This window comes from Pithys albifrons, chromosome 4 (assembly GCF_047495875.1).
Source record: "Pithys albifrons albifrons isolate INPA30051 chromosome 4, PitAlb_v1, whole genome shotgun sequence".
Taxonomy (NCBI): domain Eukaryota; kingdom Metazoa; phylum Chordata; class Aves; order Passeriformes; family Thamnophilidae; genus Pithys; species Pithys albifrons.
The window spans coordinates 6,501,641-6,524,424 of NC_092461.1; the positions used below are offsets into that span (position 1 = coordinate 6,501,641).

The 22,784-nt window shown below is 46.8% G+C and overlaps 1 long non-coding RNA gene across 1 annotated transcript; it reads left to right on the forward strand.

The window, feature by feature from the left end:
* The first annotated feature begins 2,367 nt into the window (after positions 1 to 2,367).
* On the forward strand, positions 2,368 to 15,913 carry LOC139670834 (uncharacterized). The gene is made up of 3 exons (XR_011697583.1): positions 2,368 to 2,575; positions 14,720 to 14,776; positions 14,874 to 15,913. It is a non-coding gene; the product is annotated as an uncharacterized lncRNA (long non-coding RNA).
* The last annotated feature ends 6,871 nt before the right edge of the window (positions 15,914 to 22,784 follow it).

The window sequence follows — 22,784 nt, forward strand, 5'->3', positions numbered from 1 at the left end:
ATTGTTGGCATGTGGGATGGAGAGAGCCAGAGCAAAGGCTGCACTATCTTTTCCCCTGTGGTTTTACTCAGTATATGGTAGGTAATAGTTTCTGCTTTCCCAAGACATCCTTCCCAGGGCCTACCTGCAAAAACAGAGGTGGTAATGGTGTGGATGGTAAGTGGAGGAACTTTTTCCAATGCCCCATCTTACTTAAGAGAGAGCAAAGTTCCTCTGTGAAGCATGAAACTCCCATGGAGTCATGCTGGGGTCTGTCTTGGAGCTGGATTATCTCCTTCACTGACACCCTGCACTCCTGGCTGCGTGGGTTAACCAATGGCCTAGTAAAACCATTGGTTCCACTCAGCTCTTGACATACTCCTCATTTATGTAGCTCCAGATGCTTGGGTCTGGGAATTCTAAAAATGGCATCCTTCCTGAGCATTCAAGTCCTCACAGGAGCACAAAATTAAATATGTCGGGCAGGAGCAAGATGTGGAAGAATAACCCTGTGTCGCATGGGGAAGTGTGTGCAATTTTGGTTACTGCTCTGCAATTTTTTTCTGTCTGCCAAGTACATGAGATTGCCAAGTAAACAGACAAAAATATATATGTTGAAGCTAAAGCTAAGAAAAACAGTATGTTAGTTAAGCTCTGAAAATAGCCAACCAAATAAATCCCCCCAAATACACAGCTTTGCTACCCAGGGTGGCTGTTTGGTTCAGGACCTCCCCAATTAGCATTATAAACAGACCAAAGTGCTATGCATGTTTTAGAATAAATTGCCTAAATAGATTATTACTGTTGGATAGCAATTAAAATGATTGAGTAGTCTAATCTATGTCCTGGTGTAGTGCCAGATATCAGAGCTCTGATTTATGCATTTCCCCCCACCTCCTCCTGCTGTTTCTGAAATGGGACAGCGTGGGAAGCCTGGCAACACAAGGGACCGGACTTCTCTCAGCAGTATCAGGCCACTTGTTTCTTGAATTCCCCTCCAGGAAGTAGGATGGTGAGAGGAGAAGGGGCTTGGCACTTCCCATCCATGCTGAAGAATGGGGCTAGCCAGGCTTGCATTGGACTGCAGGGGAATGCACTGGGCCATATGCTTGGGCCAAGCCCCATGGCTGCTTGTTTCTAGGAAGGAAAGGTAGAAAATTCCTGAGTTTGGGTTTTTTGTTTTTGAGGTTTTTTTTCAACATTTCTGTTATGATGAAGTTCCTGTCTCTGAAGTGATGCTTATATTTTATTTTCCTTTTTCAGAACTGCATCCTAATGTAAAGGATATAAGAGGGAGGCTTAATTTTTGTGATGATAAGGGTGCATCCTTTGTAATTGTGACTTCCCTTGGCTGCTATGTGGGATGCTGAGACCAGCCTGCTGTGTTTTCTGTCTTTCTCTGGGACAGCTGAAGTGAGTACTGCACTGCTGACATGTGACAGACAGCTTTGTGATAGATGGACTGGCAGAACCAACATATTTTACAGAGGTTAATAAGAGTTTTGTAGCTGTTATTTATTACCAGAACAGGGACCGCCTACATATGTCCCTATCTCTTATTGCAGCAGTAACGCTTTTCTTGCAAACCGGCTCATCTGCTTTCCCCTAGGCACTCTCGTCTGCTTTACTCCTCTTTAGAGTTTCTCCAGGCCATGCTGCCCATTTAGCATTTCCCTGAACTACAAGGGACAGACTGAGTGTCTGGGAATGTGTGCACAAATCAGATGACCCGAAACAGCCTGCACATTTTTTTCCTGTCACTGGATCACTCAGGTGTTCTTGCTTTGAATCTCCCTCTTTGTTACCTGTTGGGGCACTTGTAGCTGGAATCGTGTTGGGACAGGGGCAGTTTGACACAAGCATGTACAGCATGGAGGAGCAGCCTGACCTGCCTGCAGGCTCCACGCGCTGCTGCTCTAATGGCAACGGTGATTTTTCATGCATGGTATTGGAAGAAGGAAGTAACTGTTTGCAGTAAGCCACGTACTAATCAGGATCTGGATTTTTGGGTACCTGCAGTCTGTTTGTTTTCCTCTCCGAGTGACTTGCCTCTAAGCGGGATACTTTGCAGCCCGGAGCTTGAGTCAGCCCTGCAGAGGTCTGGCATTTATCAGTCACTCAGAAGATGGGGGCTCAAGTGAGAGGTGTTCCCAGTTGCCAAACATTGTTCGTATTTAGGGAGGCTTTTGGCCTCAGCTTCAGAGGAGCTGTCAGTGTTCTGGCTGCTGGGCAGTGCTCCTGCCAGCCCAGGGGCGAAAGAGGAGAGACAGGGTTGTCCAAGTCTCTGGCTAGATAACGCCTGGATTTCACCTCCAGCATGTGATTCAGCTGTTTAGCAGCTCGTGAATGCAAACACTGTTGAAAAGCAAAGGGGCATGGGAGAAGAGGAAGAAACATTTTGGTTCTCATCTTCCCTCCTCTGCCTGCTTTTGTCATGCTGCTGTTCTCCTTCCCTGCTCCTCAGCTATTTGGCGGAATCGCTGCCATTGCAAATGTACGTGACTAATCTGTTACTTGAGGAACGGAGAGGCAGATTCACAGGCACGAATGACCCAAGCTGTCAGGGAGCTGATGGGATCCTCTGCTGGGAAAAGTGGTTGGTTTCTTTCTTTTCTTTTTTTTTTTTTTTTTTTTTTTTAGCTTCCAGAGGGCTACTCCCTTTGTTAAATGATGGGAGAGAGATACCTATCTGAGTATTAGATGGATAAGGTCTCTGTTAAAGAGGTGGCCATCCTCTTGCCAGCCCCAGAGGCAGATGCTCTGCCCCGGAACGGCACGACCCCCTTCCTCGCCAGCCATGTGGATGCCGTTCCCTTGCTCTGGCACGGTGCCATCAGCCACAGGGTGCTCGCTCGAGTGCAGCGGCTCTGGAAAGGTCTGGGTGTGAGATTAGGACAGATTCTTACTCGTTCATCTCCTAACCAGCTCAGGCAGAGACTCCAGGCCGTGGGACTGGAATGCTCTGACCTGAATACAGCCAGGCACTGTCCCTTCAAGCCTGGTCCTTGCCTCCCTCCACCACTTCGCCTTGCTCCGTTTCAGCTGTGCATCCTTAAGTGCTTCAGGGGCTCCGGGCCAGAGGGCTCTCTGCCCTGCTGGGCTGATCCTGAAAAGAAGGGATGATGTGCCAGGAGGTCTGGGAGGCAAATGTCATTTCATCACTGCTCTCCTGGGAGAGGTAGAGGGATCCAGCATGGGAACAACGGGGGTGGGGGGGCAGGGGTTAATGAGGAGAAATGGGATAAATTAAAGCAGGGGAAATGAAGGCCAAGTATTGGGGGGAAACATATGTTTAAATCCTGGCAAGCCAAGAATTATTTGCTAAAAACATAAAAAAAAAAGGAAAAAAAAATAAATTCCAGAGAATGACTAAATTATTGGATACAGCTCCTAACTAGGTATGTAGAAAATGTGTTGAATCAGGTTGTTGGTGTGAATTACTAGTCCAGTTCTGGAAAATATGCCCTAGGGAGCACCAGGTTTCCTGATTTTTTCCACTGATCATAATGCCAAAGTGGAATCTCCTGAGGCAAAGGGACATTAACTAACTTACAGTGCCATCTAGCCCCATCTAAGACATAAGACGTTTATGAGTGGTTGCTAATTTTGTTCCTGTAACTGGGAGGCTGAGTCACTTCAGCTCAAAGCCACCTCCTAGGTCATGTGCTTGTGGATGTAAGTGTATCTTGGAGTACATCCCTACATGCACTGGGATGTATTTTTAAAAACCCTTTCCATGAGCCGTAAACGTAAATGGGAGCCATCCCAGCTGGACAAATACTATGTGTTTTCATGGCCACTTGGTGTGGGAAGGACAGTTCAGTGTTGCTTAGGCCTGTCTGACACTTCCCATTGATAAGACCTTACTTTGGTGGCTTAGGGATTTACCAGTCTGCAACTGCTTGAGCTGGGAGTGGTGGGTGCTGGGTGCTTGCTGCAGGCTGTTTGTAGGGAGTTCCCCCCAGAGAAGTGTTTGTACAGCTTCTGAGGAGTAGATGGACTGATGCACGGGTTTGCTCTTTTTTTGGGGAAAAAAAAAGGCAAATATGAAAGCAATAGTGCTGTTGCTACTATTCATCTTGTGGAACACAGTGGGGACAGAGAGTGGTGGTATCCCTGCACCTTTCAGTGCCCCCCCCCCCCACTGCAGATACATCCTCCCTTGAGAGATGGGGACGTGGTCGGAGCTCTGATAATCCATGAAAGGCCACAGTGTGGAGAAAGATGCCTTGGGCACCCTGGTGCATGGGTTCAAGGCCCCCTGAAGTCTGTGAGAGTCCTATCATTGCTGTGTTAGCTCTCTGGGCATCTGTTTTTGCCCACATGGGCTCCAGAGGAATTCGGGGGATGCTACTGGGTTTGGTGTAATGTTTTAGTTTTGAGTCTGCTGAGCTGGTGTCAGCCTTTCTTTTCTGCCTTGCTAAAGACTAATGCAAGGAAGCTGGCCAGACTGCCAAAGGTACTGCAGTTACCTTTCTCTGTGGAGGGAAACCCATTGTCCTAACTGGGCTTGGATTACCAGATTGTTGTTTCACACTTTCTCCTTTATGTTTCTTTTTTCGTTTTAACTTGTGTGCTCGCAGTAATGCCCAGAGCCAGAGACAAATGCTCACAGCCTGGAATGAAGTCGACTGCAATTACATCCTAAGGGAGTCACTCAACAGGGGTTTTGTGAAGGCAGGATGCAGGCTCTGGTGGAGTCTGTTGCTGCTGCACATGTGCTGTTAGACCTCCAACTGCACTCACTCTGCCTTCAGCTTTGTGGGAACGAGGAGCAGAAGGCTCAGAAATACAGCCAATCTGGTGCACATCTGGAGGCAGTAACTGGAGGGAAAGTCTCCACCTTCTGTTCTCTATCAAATGAGGTGTTTTCTTGCATTAGTCGTTTCAGCACATCAGCACCAAAATTCTGCCTCTTTTAAGTGCACTGGCTTCCCGTTTCCTCATGTTCCATGCTGGTCCAAACCTTCGCCAAGCATAAAGGTGCTTGGAGCTGGGTTGCAGGGTCAGGCCTTTTTCCCCATAAGGCTCCTTGTGCCTTGCTTCCTTTATCTCCAAGAGCAGCAAGAAGCACATGCTGTGGCAACGTAATCATTTAATCCAGGCTGGTGAAACCTGTTCTCCAGATGAACAACTGACAGATCGTTTGCTCTGTAGCTCTGCATATGAATGCAATGTTTGTTGGGGTGGCTGGATGTCGATGCCAGCTTTCCACTCCTGTTTCCAGCAAAACCGAACAGCAGCCTGACTGTGAATCTGCCCCCAGCTCCTTTCTCTGCTCCCTGCACCGTGCTTGCTGCAGCCACATTATTCCCAGGGCTCCCTCTCCTTGGCTGCTGGCTGCACTTGTGGATGCAGTGAGTGTGCAGATACCTGGCAGGCAAACACAACCCTTGGAGGAGCTCAGCGGGCTTGGGGTGCTCGGTATAGGAATGTGTTTGCCTGGGGAGGCAGGTGATACCTGAAAGGGTGCAGCCAAAACTAACAAAGGTGTGTTCAGAGATAGATACAGTTTGATCTTTAGCCCCTGATACAAACCTTACCTTGGCTGGAGAGGCTGCTTTGCCAAACCTGCTTGCAAGGGCGTAACAGCCTGGTGGATTGCAGGTGATATGGGTTCCAGGAGTGGGTTGGAGCAGGATGTGTGCCTCCCCTGTAACTGCTGTGAGTTAGCAGGGGCAGGAGAGAGATGCATCCCCTGTTTTAGGCCTCTGGAGTCCTCAGGTTTGAATGTCAGATGTGAGAAGCTGGCACATGTGGCATCATAGAATCACAGAATTATTTGTGTTGGGACTGTAAAGATGATTTAGTTACAACCCCCCTGACATGGGCAGGGACTGCTTCCACTGGACCAAGCTTCACAAACCCCATCCAACCTTGGCCTTTACCACTTCCAAGAATGAGACATTCACAGCTTGACTGGGCAACCTGTTCCAGTGCCTCACCACCCTCACAATAAAGAATTTCTTCCTAGAATCTAATCTAAACCTACTTTCAGTTTAAAGCCATTACCCCTTGTCCCATTACTATGTGACCTTGTCAAATGAGCAGAGCCCATGGTGCACTAAACATTGTGCAAATGCATGTGCTCATGTAGGGTTTCTGAGTGCCAAGCACTGAAAATCTGTCCTCTCCTAAGTGCTAGAGGTGCTCCTGGTGGGCAGCCTGTCCTGCTCTGCTGCAGAAGGCTGCTAGCCCTTGTTTGCAGCTTCTCTGGTTTCAGGTTCCATCTCTCTTCCAGATTTTGTAATGTGAGCAGCAGCTGACAATCTCACAGCCCAGCTGATGGCATGGTGGTGGCACAATACCAGCGAGAGCACTATGGTGTGCACTGCTGGCTGCCACTACTCTACCAAACAGCATTAGAAACTCACCAGGTGAATATGCAATGTTTTTGTACCCATATCCTTTATTTTTGACCTGAGGAGCAAGATGAGGGCTGAGGCTTTACCAGGGCCATTTTATGGCCCTTGAATCTTCCTTGCATTTCCTCTAAGGATGGAGAGCTGAAAGAATTGCTCACATTCAGATTGAGCTCCAGACTTCTTTAAAATGCCTTTTTTTAAGAAGAGCATGTGCTAAATATTTTTGGGGCCAGCACTGTGAGGTTGGCTCAGCTTTCAGAAACAATTTCCAAAGCTTGTTGTCCAGAATAGTGTGCTCTAAAAATGCACTGCGTCACCCTGCACTGGCTGGTCTGACCTACTGTGGCTCTACAACAGGTTTGGGGTTTTTTTCAGCTGGAAGGAGATCAGTATTAAGATCTGTATTGCACTCGCAACAGCCTCTTTTTCTTTCTTGCTCCCTCTTATGCACCTCCAGTGCCTAGCTCCATGCTAAATGAAAGCCTGTGGGGGTTCAGGGAGTGCAGGTCTGGGCCATGTATCACACTGTCACCAGGGCCAAGCTGGGAGAGGTCAGTACACGTGCACAGCTCAGAGCAGTGTGTGCTTGGGGGGAAACGGGAAGTTTGAAACTATCACTGGTATTTTATCTTAAGTTTGGCATGGCTCAGGTTTGTCAGCAAGGCACCACGGTCCTGAAATTTCAAGCCTGAGGTGGACCTGGGAAGAACATCCTAGAGCTGCTAGATTGCTCCCTAGGGTTTTGGACACAGCTTCAGTCAAAGCTTCCTCCTTCCTGAAAGAAGAGATGTGTTGAAGTGTGATGTTTGTGTCTGTTATGTGAAGTCCATTAAGACCTATTCAGTCCCTGCCTCTGTACCATTTTTTTGGGCAAACATTAAGCATGTTTGCCAAATAAGGAAGGGAGTAAATCTTACTTGACGTTATTTTTCTTTCTGTTCCTGTGTCCCACCCCAAAGCTCCCCATGGCAGGTGCTGTAGAGGTGAAAATCAGGCCTCCTGTAAAGACAGATTAGCAGTGCACAAAAAGATGTCTCTCCTCCTTGTGCACCTCAGAGCCTGGAAACTCCCCCATCTCTCCATCCTGGCAGCCCAGCTGTCCCAAACCCTCTCTGCACTGTAGCTCAGGCGATGGAGAAGATAATGGGAAGGATTTCTTGGTACAAGTATGAGCATGAATCCTCTGAAGAAATATTAAGTCTAGTTGTGGTGGGAAAAAAAAAAGTAAAGCAAGTGCACACACATACAACCTTAACTTTATGTAACACTGGAGGGTTGGGTTGTGTCTGACTTTTCTTCTCAGCTGCTGGTATATGACTCCTCTCATCATGGCTCCACCACTGGAGCAACAGCTGGCATGCTGAGGTGCACTGCAGGGCTGCCAGGCTTCCTCGCTGCAGATCAAGCCTTGCACTGTGGTACAGGGGGATTTTGTTGAAGCCTTTGTGCCTCTGCCAGAGTGCTGAGATTGTGTGAGCATCTTGGCTTTTGACGGAAGAAAAAGGGGTGTGGGAGGGGGAAGTTAATTAAGAAAAAAAATATTTCTAGTGTTCATGATTGTGTAGGGAAATTAAAAAAAAGGAAATGAGTGTGACTTACAGTACAATATTAATCTTTTTGCCCCAAGCAGGGCTGTATGAACTGTTTGGAGTGAGGAGAGAAAATGGAGCCCTGCTCAGTGCTGCAGGCCTTTTGCCACTGCAAAAGAAAGAGCGAACAGTTATTTTGCTGCTTTGGATGCTAAGTCCTGACAGGCAGTGGCTTTAGCTGTGAGGAGAGGCATGGTTGGTGCTTCCTAGTCCTGGTTACTTCCTTTTGCCAAGGTTTACCTCAATGGTGGTGGTCCAGTAAGGGGTGTGATGGCCCATCACAGATTAACTCCTGAGTTTTAGGATGTTTTGCTAAGTGAGGTGCTAGAGCAGTCTGTGGAAATCCTATTGTTGAATTATTATTTCTTTTAAATGTTAGTCCCTGACTGCAAAGATGAAATATTTCCTGGCCTTGCTTTTCAGAATTTCTGCTATTCTTTCCATTATCCATCCTCATTGCTTCCACAGTGGGTACAGAGACATGAACTTTCAATACTTGCAAGTTTCCATCCATTTTTCCGGCAGTGCTGTGCCTGAAAGGGACCATGAGAAGTGGGAGATGCTAGAAGTAAGCATCCCAATAGTAACCCTTGCTTCTCAATAAGGGAGTGTGTTTTGTGTGGTTAGGGCGGCAGGAACAGGACTCACGAGTGACAGAGCAAAAAATCAGTGATTGCTATTTGGCAGGAGATACTTAAAACTTTGTCAAGCTAGGCAAGTATCTCCATTGTGGTCTCTGACTCACAATCCAAATATGCTGGGAACATTTGAGGGGGCTGGGTCAGTTCTTTAAGCAGTGGGAAAAACAAGGCTTTAATGCACCACGGGTCTGTGCTCTACTGTTCTGCTTTTCTTTGAGGAAACTGGTGTGGCTGGCAGTGGGGAGAGGGAGGTGTTGTGAAACCACACACACACACGCGCCCATGTGATTCTGATCCCTCCTAACAGTGTTTCAGACTCATTTGACTGCTGTGGCTGAGCTGAACCGCTTCTGACTTGCCCTCCTTAAGGTGAATGGAGGACAAGGCTGTGCACTGTGGCTGGTGGCAGCTCTGTCTCCACCTCTGCTGCAGCAGCCTGGCCGTGGTATGCAATGCAGAGGAGCTCCTGGAGGGGCTCACCAGCCCTTCCAGCTATTCGGTACCACTCTGTAGGCCAGCGAAACCAGGTTTGCAGTTCTGGTGTGTGGTCAAAAGCAACCAGGCTTCTGGTGAATCAGGCTGTGAGGGTAGGAAGGCTTGCTGGCAGCTTGGCTGTCCTGCTTCCTTCCACTGCTGCAGATAAAGCCCTGCAACCTCCCAGGGAGGAGGGTGCTTTTGAACCCTTACCAAAGGTGCTTTCTGTTGATATGGCATGTTCCTGCACATGGAAGGGAAGGCAGCTATAGCCAGACATCCTCTCCCAGATCCTGTTGCGTGGGTGAGAGCGGCTGCTGGCAGTGGGGTTGTTCCTTCGTGCTCCTCTGGCTGAAGGCAGCAACCCATCTGGGGATGCTTCCCGGAAAATACAATTGCATAGTGGGCAGATGCTTTGAGTCCGTGGTTTTGCACCTTCTGCTCCTGGGAGGGGCTGGAGGGAGAACCGGGAAATGGTGCTGGAGGAGTATGGCCAAAAATGAGCAAAAATGAGGTTCGGCTATGCTCGATTCAGAGCCCAGCTTCCTGTGTGTTCCTCCCTGCTACAGTTCTGACCAGAAGTTCCATTTTTGACCTGAAAAATCTTCCAGATGAAAATTAAATTATAAAAGTGAGGTATTCCCACAAGAAACTTCAGTGTCAGCAAATAAGCATTTTTTTTAAATGAAAAACTGTTTTATTCACACACACACAAATGGCTTCCATTGATTCCATGTTAGAGCATTATCCTGGTAAAATCTCCATTATTTTGTTTAATAAAAATATTTATCATTTGCAATTAGCATTCATGAGGCATACAAGTCTCAAATAATTGATAACAACTTTGCAGTCCTCCTGTATGTGATACAGTTTGTTGGTAAGTAATTAAATCATGACCTATGCTATATCTGTGATTGAGAAAAGGTTATTGGCAGTGGAGAAATGGTATAGATGCTGGATGAATTGTAGGAGTGTTAATCCAGATAATAAGATTTTCTTTCCATTTGTGCAACAGATTGCCTGCTTTCTGCACAGCAAAAGTGCAAGCATTTTCCTCCAGCCAATGTAACTTGTAACATGGACTCTTTAAATATTTTCCGTATGCAAAGGTCTTTGCTTGGAGTTGTTATTGGTTCCATATTTACTTGGGATCTTTGCATGCAAGGGATGACTTTTGGCTTGTGAAGAGGAACTTCTCTGAGGCTGGACCATTTCCCTTCACACAATGAGTCTCTTCAGGATTGCATGTAATGCACAGAAAGGCTGCTAGGGGCAAGGTGCTGTTCTGCGTAACAGAAAACTTTGCAAGCTCATTAATAAAGGCCAAACAAAATAAAGCTTGGAAAGTCAACATGTTCAAGAAGATACGCTGTTCTGGGAAAGAAGCAGAGAGGAGGTGTGTATTAATGTGAACAAAAGAAGTCCAAAATGTAAACCATAATATATCTGTTAGCTCATTAATGTGTCTCATTCTGACTAATTCCAGGGGTGTTCCTGCTGCCCAGCAGCAAAAGTGCAAATAAGTGGACAGCTGTGATTTAGTGCCAAATATTTAAACACATCGTGACAATTCAGGCCACCCACACTCTAAAGTAAATACAACTTCTGGAGAGTCATTTCAGACTGGGTTGAAGTGCAGAGCAGCCACTTTCATGTGCATCTCAGCCAAATGGCCTGCAAGTATTTGGGGCCAAACTTTGCCTTCTGTTACACTCTGGGAGCCCCCACTCACTCCACATAGTTTGCACTATGTAGCTGAGGGCAGAGCTGACTCTTGATGCTAATCTGACTTTTTCTAGCTCAGTAAGTACAATTTCACATGTAAATGTGGAACAGATCTGGACTCGATTAGCTCCTGAATCCTTGACAAAAAGACATAATCGTTTATCCAGATGATGTTTCACTGTCTCTCTTTTATTTTCCCTATGCTTTAAACCCAAGGTTTAATGTGTCTGTAAAATAAATATATGCATGGAGATTACAGTGGTATCAAAGGTGTGAGGAAAGCCCTTCCCTTCTCCTTAGCAGGACTAAATACTTGCTTGGTGCACATTTCAGCTGTGCTCTCCAGAGCCTTGGGCAGGGGTGGCTGCGGATCGGAGGGTAGGAGGGAGGGTATTTCCAAGAAAATGCTTAGCCTGAGGCTCCCATTGCAGATGTGAGGACCTATGATATGTATCTTTATTTTTTTTTCCTAGTAGGCAGTGAAATCTGTGCTAGTGGCAATATTTGGGGCACAGGGTTGTTGTGGGAGGGGAAAAATGAGGGAATATGAAAAAAAATTGTATCTATCAGGGTAATTTAGTTTAGGAGCACAAGTACTAAAACATTTTAATCATAGTCATACGGCTGTATCACTGCAGGGCAGAATTAAGGCTATTTGTATGCCTTGGTTGCACACTGCCACACTTCAACAAGTCTGAATTTATTTTAAGCATAACTTTAACTCTGAATTCCCTGGGTTTTAATGCCTGGTCTGCAAATAAATGCAACCTCTTTATATTGTACTTTACTCTTAAAATAGGCTTTCCACTCTTGCTCTGTTTCTGTTGGCTTGGCAAGAGCAAGGGCTGTCATTTCCTGCCCTCACGGGTTTGCAGTTTAAATGGAGAAGGCGGCGTATCTGAATAAAGAAACACAGCAGTAAAAGCTGGGATGGGAGGTGGGATGGCACACACAATGGGCACTCCCAAGGTTGCTGTGTGCAGCCCAGTTATTGCTTGAACTGCCCTTGTCTGACTGTCTCCTGCATGAATGTGTGGCTAGCTTTGACACTGAGATACTTTCCTTGGAGGCAGAGAAGCTCACATGGGATCAGAGTCTGAAATTCAGTTTCATGCTGTGGAAGTGATGTTGTGATGTCAGGTCCCAGTAAGGCTACTGGAATTGGTGGGATGATGCTCAGCTCACACTCGGGCACTTGAGATCTTGGCTCTCAGCTCTGGGGCTATGTGTTGTGGCTCTCCATGTGCCACGACGGAGAGGCTTCACCTGGTCTGGTGGGGCACAGCTGGTCAAGTGACATGCCCAGGAGTGGGGCACAGAGATAGCCCTCTGCAAGAGAAATTACTCTGTTTGCCTTCCCACAAGGGAAATCACCTCCTGTGACAGGGAGGACTGGTAGCTCAGTGAGCTCTGGGGATGGAGTCAGTGCCCTGGCTGTTTTTAGCATAGGTTTTTTTGGACAAAGCTTCTTCTTGATAGGAAGGAAATGGCATCATTCCTGGAGCTTCTCTGCCTTGACTTCTGGCTGCAGCCATTACCTTCTCCCCCCAGTCCTGACTGTCCTACTGGGATTCTTGCCTTGCTGCACATCCAGAGACACAGTGCATGTCCCCCCTTTCTCCCTCTTTCTCCTGTGAAAAGCTACCTCACTCTCTCAATTCCCTTCCAATGCACCCATGCCCTACCCCCTGATTAAAGCAAAATTTCCCTCTTTTTTGGCAGCTGGCCTTCCCAGGGGCCCTGACTAACAGAAGCCTGAGCCCTGGCTGCCTGTGCCTTGGCCAAAGCAGAACAACTCTTCACTGAGAGATAGTGTTGCCTTAAAGGAGAAGGGATTTTTTATTTTCCCATCTTTTTTCCCATCATGCTCACCCATTTGTTTCTCAGCTCCCACAGAGAGAGGGTTGCTTGTGCCTGGAACCTGCTGCCACCCAGTCATCTACTGGGAGTTCCCCTCTTCCTGCACGATCATCCTGGCTGTGGAGTTTGTCTTTGAGGCAGGCTTCCCATAATTAGTGCAAGCCTTGCTCTTGACTTTCAGTGAGCCCTGGATAAGGCCTTTCCAGGACTTGCAGCTTTTCTCCAGCTCAGTCTTCATAAGCCAAGTGATGAGGCTACCAGGGCTTCTCCCACGGGATGGCTCCAGTGCATGCATCTCACTGTCAGGAAGCTTTTCCTGACACTCAGCCTAAATTTTCTCCTTTTCAAATGTCATCTTGGCACTCCTACTTAGCATGCACTTTCTGTGTGTCTCACTCTCACTGCTCAGGCTGTGCTTTTCCATCTCACTGCCTGGGCTCTTTCTGCTGCTTGCTGGCTGTCATCCACTTTTCTCACACCCGCCTCGGCTTAGTCCGTCCAAGCACATCATCTTACAGCTTATTTCCCTTTATAAATCAAACCTTTCAAGCAATTTTTTTTTGTTTTTTTTGGTTGTTTGTTTGTTTGTTTGTTTCTTTTTGTTTAGTTTTGGTTTTTTCTTTGTCTCCTTTTTCCTCTTCCCCACCACACACGAGTGATTTTTCAGTGTCTGCCACGTGGTTCAGAATATTTTTCTCTCCCATTTGGCTGACAAGGTTTCTAGTGCAAAGTACTGACATTTCTTTGTTGGTGTGGGCAGCTGTCCCTCTGGATAACAAAAGGCTGGGGATGGATAAATGCACAACTGGAGGTCCTGGGAGCAGCCCAGACAGGTGCTCCTCAACCACTGCTGTTCTCATACAGATTGTCCAATACAGACTGAGCTCCTGCAGTTGCCTGCCTCTGTATAGAGTCATGATTGCTCTCCCCTGTTTGTCCTTTTCCCATGGATTTCATGGATCTAAGGGTACTAATTCACTGCTCAGTTAGATCCTTGTGAAGGCAACGTGCTTTCTGTTCAGGGAGGAAAGATGGGAAGGCTCTGCCTCGTGGTGTGCATACATGAAATGAGTGCATGTGCATCATTAGCAAGCCAGTCTGAATGTGCATCCTGATGAGCAATAAAGCATCACCAGAATGGAAAGGAGTAAGTGACAGCTTGCTTTTTGGTCTGTGTCCAACTTCTTCGCTGCCACATGACATGGGTTTTGTTGAAGATCAGGACCTGGTGTGAAGGGCTGAGCTGCTCTCCTGCTCACATGGCTGCTGGTGTTGAGTTCGTGCTTTGCTGTAGCCAGAAAACAAAGGTTTTACCATGCAAAGTGACAAACACAACTGTGGAGGTTGCCATGACAGGTTTGAAGAGTAACTGGGTTGGCCCTGCAGCCCTTGGAGAGGATCAGTGACAGGTGAATGGTGGTTACCTGTAAGCCCACAAGGGCAAACATGTTTTAGCACTTGTTATTGAGCTGACTGCACGAGTACTGTATTTCCTGTGAGAAAACCCAATAGTTTTAAACTTGGTTACCCATTTTAAAATTAGTACAGATAAAATGGTTGGTTGTAGCTCACACCACTGCTATGGCAACAGATATATACTTTTTTTTTTGAACATGAAGTGAGATCTTTTCTTGCACATAAGTAACTCTTCAGAGGAGATGTTGAGAAAGTAGAATTAGGAACAACATACTGTAGGGACTAGAGATACCAGGCCAGCAGATTTTAATACAGGATCATTTCAAAGTTGAAAATAAAGTCAAGGATGGAAGGTGAGGCTGAGAAGGTGCTTTAGCCAGTGAAATTCCTTAAATAATAGTGTCCTCCACAGACTTAAGAACAGGTTATGAAACAGGTCATTAGCTTGACATCAAAATAGTTTTTCAAAAGACAAAACTGTGTGTTCACTGATAATTGATCCCATTGGAGAATGGGGTCACAAGAGTTTCAGGAGATCATGGCTGAAAGCTGTGGAGGAGCTGTCCTTTTTTTCCAGCCATTTACCCTCTTCACCTTCTATACATCCCCCTCCAAGGTATTATATTGATCTATTAATTCTCCTTTTCTCCTCCTACTTGTCACTTTCTAGACAGATGACACCAGTGCCTGTTGTCTGGATACCCTCCTTGGAGAACAGAAGAGATGGGTAAGGCTCATCCACCAGTGCCTGCAGTAGAAACTGAAGTCACCATTGTTCCTTTCCTGTGGCATCACCATAACGCTGTTGTCTGCTCTCTGTGCAGGGGAAGGACACTCTTATGGCCTACCTCCCATGGATCCTGCATTACCAGCAGTTTCATAGCAGAAGAGTTTTAGGCTTAACTCCAGCGCTGCTTTTGTGTAGATACCACTAATTGGTAATGGTGTGACCTGTTCAACAGTGCGACTATACAATCTGTGGTTATTTCCATGTAAAAGACACTGCATACTTTTGGAGACACATGGAGATTTTGGGGGAGTTGCACATGTGAAATATAAATTAAAGTATTGAACTATCTTTTGTACACACACACACACACACACACACACAGAAGCGCATGGATCTAGTTGCAAGCTCGGCTCTGTAAAAGTGGTGTTGATTTTGAAGGTTTATCTGCTGCCTTTTGCAGCCTCTTTCCTGTCACAGAGGCAAGGAGCACCAGAGCGTTTGCCCCACAGGGTGCTGACAGCTCAGCACTATGTGTTACATGGTTCAAGGGTCACTGAGCCTGATGTCACCTGGCCAGGAGCAGAGTTGTGGTAGTGACCCAGGCCTTAGGAAGAGGTGCCTCTGTTTCTGTGCAGGTAACCAATGTTGCACTGCTGGGATAGTGGTTTAGCTACGACAGCAAAATCATGACCTTTGCTTGTGCTTACTGAACACTATCATTGTACAAGTAGTAGTTATTTGAGATCAAACTGAGCCCTGGCTGAATCAGCTGACACAGAGGCTAGGCTGGGCACAAGGTCTTTCAGTGTTGGGATGGAGCCCCTCTGAGGCACCAAAACATGCAAATCCTTCCTGCCGGCCTCCTCCCTGCCTGGTTTTCCTGTTTGTGGTGGGTTGATCCTGGCTGGATGCCAGGTCCGCACCAAAGCTGCTCTATCACTGTCCTCCTCAGCTGCATGGGGGAGAGAAAATATAACGGAAGACTCCTGTGTTGAGATAAGGGCAGGGAGAGATCACTTGCCAATTACAGTCATGGGCAAACCAGACTCAACTTGGGGAAATTAGTTCAATTTATCATCAATCGAATCCGAGTATGATAATAAGAAATAAAACCAAATCTTGTAAACACCTTCCCCCCGCCTCCCTTTTTCCCAGGCTCAGCTTCACTCCTGAATTATGTACCTCCTCCCCACAGTGGCACAGGGGGACAGGGAACTGAGGCTGCAGTCAGTTAGTCACATGGGTTCTCTGCCACTCCTTTCTCCTCAGAGAAAGGACTCCTCGCACTCTTCCCCCAGGGATGCCTCCCACAGGAGACAGTCCTCTTTGAATTTCTGCAAAGTGAGTTCTTCCCACAGGCTGCAGTTCTTCATGAATTGCCTCAACATGGGTCCCTTCCTCAAGGTGCAGTCCTTCAGGAACAGGCTGCTCTAGTGCAAGTTCCCAATGGGGTCACAAGTCCTGCCAGCAAACCTGCTCCAATGTGGGTTCCCTCTCCTTGTTCTTTTTCCTGTCTTCAGCTGCAAATGCTCTTGTGTGGCAATTCTTCTTGAACACATTTTCTCATAGGCACTACCACCATCACCAACGTGCTCAGCCTTGGCCAGTGGTGTGTCCATCTTGGTGCCCGCTGGCATTGGCTCCATTGGCTGTGGGGGAAGCTGCTGTCAGCTTCTCACAGCAGCCGCTCCTATAGCTGCCCCACTACAAAGACCTTGTTTGCCACAAACCAAATATGCTCTTTGGGATATCATCTCCTCTCCAAATTCATCTGGAAGCATTTCTTTTCAATGTTTCTAGAATCCCAGAAGGGAGCATAATCTCTTCAGCATCCTCCTTGTGCAAAGCATACCTGGAGTGCTGGATGTCTGAATAACCTCTTATGCACTGAGAGCCATTAGCATTTGAATTAGTGACGTGAGGATAGGAGGCGATTATCCCATTTAACAGCTGTTGAGTGCTGTTAAAGGGAAACCTTCAAGAAGAAGGAACAAAAATGCAGTGGATTTTTCACTTTTAATAATGACTTTCCTGCCTTCTATGGATATTGACATCCTCTCATGCATGAAAAGTGGTCCAGTTTCCACAGGGACATCTTATAATCTTTAAACCACTTTCCTAGAGAGAGCTGGAAACCTCGATACACCCACAGCATGCCAGCAGATGAGAGTGACAAAATGGAACTGTCCCCAAACAGAAAAGGAAGTGGTCCCAGGTATTTGGGAGCCAGACTAAGCCAAGCATAAAGAGAATAGTCATAGAAAGCTGCAAAAAAAAGCAAAAATTAAAGCATCTCCTCTGCTCTGGAGTGCTTCAGCCATAAGATGAACAAAAAAAATCTCCTCTCTGAGGATTTGGCTAGAGGCAGGGAAGTGCATTTTGAGAGTGTAGGATCCATTCAACATATTGCATAAGGAAGCTTTATTTGTGCAGGACATTTCTTCTACAGAAGACAAAAGTGAGCAGGAATTATTACAATTATTAGTTTAGGTAATGCTGCAGTACAGAAAAATCTCTGTCTTGGTCCATGACTCCATTTCTCCCGATAGCGTGTTAAGGAAAGACAAAGTATCAGTCTTCATCATCACCTTGAAGTGTTGTCTGGACTCCAGCATCAAAGATGCTAGAACATAATTCTTCCCATCTCCAACTCGGAGTCTCAAACACAAGTATTTTTGAGTCTTTGTCTTTTAGAGTAAGCTGAACAAGGTGAGGATGCTGCACTTTTACGAAGATTCATCTACATCAGCTCCCATCAAGATGCTGGTGAGTGGCCTCCTAGCCTTTCAGAAGGTCTGACCCCTCATTCAGGTGTGTTGCTGATATCTGAGCCCCTTTCTGAAAACTGGCTCAAACTGGGTACCTTGAGATGTCTGTGGAAAGCTGGCTTCCTTCTCCCCTCAGAGAGCAGCATCTCACAGAAAACAGAAATAAACCACCCAAACTTTTGTCTTCAGTGAAGAATGAAAGGGCACTGTGATGTGGGAAAAATGAAGTAGCTTTTTTTGTCAAAGTTGGTGGCAAGAGGTGTGCATCAAGTTTAAGATGGTGAGACTGTCCATGAGGCAGAAGTGATCAGAGTGGACAAGTGGAAATACTTCTCCAGCCTTTTCCATGGAACTGGAGGTTTTGGGGGATAACACTTTTCTAACAAGCCAGAGGAGTTTGTGGGATACAAGATTTTTCCACTTGACTTTTCAATTTCTTTCAATACAGTTTTGTCCTCTCTTTATAATCTCTTCTTTCTTTTTAATAAACTGTCTTTGAGGTGAGTGCAGTGGCAATATCCAAGCAAAGGTGAGGATATGCAAACATTTATAATGTTAAATAACATCCTTGCTATTATTTCCTCCCTAATTATTTTTACCCTCTGTGATGACCACTTATAGTCTGATTTATGTAGGCATTATTTCCATACAAAGTAGTGGTAGCAACAAAGATGAAGGCACCTCTTTTTAAGCTTCCTTGTTTCTAAGCAGGCCTTTTTTCATACCATCCTTACCACTTATCTGACCAATAAATCTGCAAAAAATGCAAATGGTATTTACTGTGTTGTTACATGTACCTCAAAGCAGATGGTGAGCCAGTACCAAAGCTCACATTTTTACACCTTTGTGCAGCATCTGGGGAGCTGGATTAAATTCCTGCTCAGCTTGGGGCTTCTCACAGACCTCTGCCTCTATGGCAAGTGCCTCATGACTTCTGCCAATCCCAACCACATTGTTTCAGGGTATTTTTCTTCATTTAATATGAATGGAAGAATGTTGACAACACTTCCTCCACCTCCATGTCAGCCCTGCCCACAAGTAATATTTCCAAAGAGTCATGCCAAGGTTTTGAGCCATCGTTGTGTGCATTGCTGGTGTCTCAGTCACCTGGGTGCCCTCCTGCTTTTTCCATACTAGGTGGCCCAGTTCAGCTGATATTGCAGCATCCCCAGGCACTGTGTGTGGGCTGTATGGTGAGGCAGATGCAGGGACCTGGAGTGCTGCGGGATGTAGCCCAGGGCTGAGGGCTGAGCCCTCTTTGCTCATTGACATGGAAAAAGGAGTGGGAAGCACATCTCACTTTTCTATGACGTGAGCTGAGCCTGTAGCAAGACTTCTTGTGACATTAAACCATCTGAAGGGCCCTTGTTAATCACTGTAAGGAGATCAAGCAGGTCTGTCCTGTGGGCTAGCAGTACGCTGTGGGGGACTTGGGTGACCCTGAGACATCAGGAGCTGCTTTGACTCATCCACATGCAGAGCAGGAAGGAGAGGGCAATGACAAAAGGGTCTGAACTGCTGCCTGTTGGTAGATACAGAAGCCTGCTTACCATGGCCACACAGAGTCAGTGCCTAATCCTGCTGGCATCCTTGCATCCCACCAGCTCTTCCAGTTTGTCCTGAGGCTCACTCATCACTACTGGACATAGTGTTTCTTGCTGGCCTTATATGCATGCTGTGCTCAAAGCCTGTGGGGTTAAACCTGTGAGATGGGTGTTGCCAGCAAAGTGAAACCCACCTGTAGAGTTTCCTTGGGAAAATCCTCCCTGCCGAGGAGTTAAGCAGTGAAGCAGCACTGAAACCTACTCATATTTCCTTAGGTAACACCCAGGCCTGGGGAAAATCTCCCAGGAGATCACCCTCAAACACACATACACACACCCCCCCTCATCCCAAAGCTCTGCCCTTCCACTTGCCACCCAAGTGCAGAGGATTATTAGGCATAAAGGGTTCTTTCATTGAAATCTGACCTGCACAGGGTGGGTATCTTCTGGATTTATTGCCATAGCTCCCTTTTTTTAGAGAGAAGTAGATGTATGATGCATCTGACATCTGTTTTGGGAAGATGGATTGCACCTTCAATACATCTGTTTCTCAAGTGCATCTGACATCTTTGTATTGCCAGATAAATTCCTTCACCTCACATAGCCACCTTTGCCATCTCTGTAGCCTTCATTGCCATTCCTGTCCTGCAGCACCCGCATTCATTTTCATCATCTTTTCTCTCTTTTTTCTCACTTTGTTTTCAGAGGCCTCAGCTATGGGTCATTCCTTCCCATTCATGTGGTCCTTCTCTCTCCTGTACACTGTCTTGTGGTGTAACTCTCCCCTCTCCCCTCCTTGGAACCTGTATTTCTCCATGATGCTGTGTCTCTCTGCCTATTTTCTGTGCCATAAGGTATCGCAATTCCCAGTCTTCCTATGCACAGACCCTTGCAGTCTCATCCCCATATCCTCTCTTTATCCCTCTCTCTTCCCCTGGGCAATGGCTTGCTGCCTCTGTTGAACTTGATTTTTTGGGAAACATCTGTGTTAGCTCCTCCAAGCTCTGCCTGCACAGCAGGCTCCAGCATGGCATGCCATTACTTTGCTTACCTCCCAGCCAGCCAGCAGTCAAGGCTGATGGACAGACCTTCGTGGGCAGAAGAAGAAGCTTTATTGGAAATATACTTAGCATTTTAGAGGAAAAACAGGTCCTGGGATGTGCAGTCCTGACACTCTGCAGTCAATTCTCCTCCCTGGGATTCACTGAGCTTCCTTCTCTCTATGTTCCCCCTTGCAGCCAAAACCAGGCACAAGAGTACCCACTGTATGTCCCTGGTGTCCTTGACCAAGCACAGGACTCCTCAGGACCCTTTCTCCAGCAGCTGCTGAGTGCAGGAATCCCTTTATAGCCTTATACCCACCACACAGTGGTGGCATGCAGGGTAGGTAAGCTAAAACCCTGCTCTGAAACCCTGGAGCGTGAGGCATAGCAGTGAGCTCAGCTGGGGAGCTCAGCAAGTTTGTGGCCTGTTCTTCCATCTAGTGTTGGACTTGTTCACCTAGAAGTGGACCTTCTTTCAAAGTAGTCCCCCTGTTCCCCATGCTCCAATGAGCTCTTCTGCTGCTTCAGATACAGTGATGGGAACTTCTAGGGAGGGAATAACTTCAGACTGTGGGCTGTTTTCCCTTGTGGCTGAAGGGATGCTGTGTTTATTACCTCTTTCCCTGAGAAAACACAAATCCCCAGGGTGATCACACTCAACACTGTCCCACTGTTATAAGAATGGCTGACAGAGGCTCTTTCAGCTTTTGGGTGGTATTTAGGCTGTTTTGGTAGTGAGATACAACAGAGCAAGTAGCCATACTGGTCAAGAAGAGCTGTCTGGGGAAGACAGCAGTGTTTGGAAAGAGGGTGTTTCCCTGGGCATTACCTCAGAGATGTCTGTCATTTATTTTAGATTTAATCAAGGTACCCCTGGCAGCACAGATGCAGACTAAGTCTCAGCATGGTAAATTCAAAAAAGTTTGAATTCAATTCAAGTTTGAATGCATGGGCACTTTCTGGTTTACCTCCAGATCAGAAAGAACAATGCCTGCCATTTCTTCCTGATATGGGAAACATTGCAAAGGTCTGCAAACAGCCTTTGCACAGCCAGAGCACGCAGCCAAGTGTGCTCTGGACATTGGTCTTGTGGCTCTCTGCTTAGGGCCGCCAACACAGCAATGTGTCTGAAAGTGGGGCACCACTTTGCACTCATCTACAGCTGCCCTGCTCTCAAACACACAGAGGCATCTGTGGGAGAGGGGAGGTACCACACTGGTGGAGGCATCAGCCGGATGACGATGTACCTTTGACCAAGAGGAAAGGAATGCAGCATCTCCTGGTGACTGAGAAAGCTTGGGTGGTTTTGCACATAGGAAGCTCCTTTAAATGTGTTTCCTCTGACAGCCTGGCCTTTTGTTTTTCAGCCATGCTTGATGCTGGTGTTGGAAAGCTGAACTCCCCAAAAGCGAACTTCCTCTCCTACTATAAACTGACCCTTGGGGTTGCTATAGTGACTGCAGAGCAGTCAGCGGGCTGTGTAAACACTCCCTCCCGCTTCCCATCGCACTGGGCCTGAAAGGCTGAGCCACGGGATGTGCACAGCAACCTGGATTATGCGGGCGGTTGTGAAATGCAAAACCGACAATTTCTCTGCTTCCTCCCTGCTTCCCCCACGGGGAGGCAAACCCAGCAGGCTGGTAGCAGGCACAAACATGCCTGTCCTGACGAATTTGGGCACATGGTGTGGTACCACAGAAACCAAATCCAGACACTCACCTGGGGAGCTTAAGCAAGATGTGGAAATATATGGTGCAACTGGATCCTCTGCAACATCTGATTCCTGTGGCCTCACTAACTGTTGAGCTCCCAGCTGTGCGGGGGGAGCAGTTTGGTACACACAGTGTCACAGCTCCGTCTATGTAATTAATTGCAACAATCAACCAAGTGTGAAATCCATCAGTTTCTGGGTCCTCTCTTGCTCACTTTGATGTCAGCTCTTCCTCTTTCATTTTTTCTTTCTCTTTTTTTTTTTTTTTTTTGGAATGCCTTTCATTAAAGTCTGTCCCTGACTCTCTGAGTCACTTTCCAGACATTGATGTTAGTGTGTGACTGTATCCATCCCTACAAAACTAGGTCAGGTATTTGAGCAGCAGTAGCCTAGGAGACACACTGAAGCAGGGAGAGGTGTTTCCCCAGCAGAGCAGGATATGCATCCCCTCCAGCCACTGCAGATGTTCTTCCAAAATGGCAGCTACTGCTTAGCCAGGAATTTTGTGAGAGATGAGCTAAACCACCCTGCCAGGAGATAACCAGCTCTGCTCCCACTGTACTGAGATGCAGCTTCATGGATTGTTTTCAAGAAATTAGGTTGTTGTCCCACCACAATGGACCTGTGACTGCTTCAAAAAGCACAAAGCACATCATCTCAACAGTGTGTAAAAGGAAGCCCCTGCTTCATGCCGTCAGGAGGGCTTGGTTAGGATTGCCAGGCATCCTGCAAAACACCCACCTAAGCCAACTGCCAACACACACTTTTGTTTTACTGTTAAGAGACTTCCTGGCATAGGGATGGATGGACTTATACAATCCCATCTTTATGTGTGCAGCGTGTCACTGACCAAATTGATCAATAGGAACCTTTGATCAGACACCTTGCTATATAGTTGCAAGCTGTCCAGGGATTCCCTGAATTTCCATCCTTTTTGCC